Below are 1,141 nucleotides of genomic sequence, written 5' to 3'. Positions count from 1 at the left end.
TCACCATAGCTAAGATTTGGAAACAGCCCAAGTGCCCATCAGCAGATGAGTGGATTAAAAAACCATGGTATATCTACACAATGGAATACTATGCTGCGGTAAAAAAGAAAGAACTCTTACCATTCACAACAGCATGGATGGACCTGGAGAGCATTATGCTACGTGAAATAAGCCAGTCAGAGAAAGATATCACACGATCTCGCTCATTTTTGGAATACTAGAGGCCGAATCTTGTGCACTGGGCTGGGGGAGTGGGTCTCCCTCAGCCTGGCCTGCACCCTCTCGAAGTCCGGGACCTTATCACCCGCCTGCCTCAGAGGCGGGGGAGGCTCCCACCACTGCTGCTGCACTTGCCATGAGCCCAGCTTCTAGCAGAAGGGCATTCCCCCTGCGAGAGCGCACTGACCACCAGGAGGCAGCTCCTGCATTGTGTCTGCCCCCTGGTGGTCAGTGTACATCATAACAACCAGTTGTTCTGCCCTGTGGTCCATTTGCATATTAGTATAGGATTATCCTATATAATAAAAGGCTAATATGCAAATTGACCCTAACAGCATAATGACTGCTCAACCAGTCACTATGAGGCACACGGACCACCTCTGGTTCCTTTCTCTGGCGGGACTGCCGGCCAACATTTCGGTCCCTTTCCCTGGCCAGCAAGCTCTGATCACCCGATGGCCAGCAGGGAACTGGGGTTAGGTGGCAGTGGGGGGCAGGGCCAGCTGCCAGCAGCCAGGGAAGACGGCCCTGAATTTTGTGCGCCAGGCCTCTAGTATAGGACAGAAGCCTAATATGCAAATAAATTAAACAGCAGACGACTGGTGGAACAACTGGTCGCTATGATGCGCACTGACCCACAGGGGGCAGATGCTCAATGATTTTTTTGTAATACTTTAAACAAAAAAGAATTAAAAAAGTATTTCCGTGTATACGGTGGTTGACGGCGCTTTGGAGTTCCAAAACGAATTAAGTATGCATTACTTTCAAGCCGTCCAAGGCGTTCAATGCGGCGCCTTTGGCTCAGCTACAGTGAGAAGCTCTTCCGCGGCCTGGGCAGCGCTGAGCTCCTCCTCCGGAGCTAGGAGCGCGGCTTCCCCGCTTCAAATCCAGCGCGCGCCGTCCCGCCCAATCACCGGGCTCG

The sequence above is a fragment of the Myotis davidii genome, unplaced genomic scaffold (assembly GCF_000327345.1).
Source record: "Myotis davidii unplaced genomic scaffold, ASM32734v1 scaffold78, whole genome shotgun sequence".
Taxonomy (NCBI): domain Eukaryota; kingdom Metazoa; phylum Chordata; class Mammalia; order Chiroptera; family Vespertilionidae; genus Myotis; species Myotis davidii.
This window is presented reverse-complemented; position numbering follows the sequence as displayed.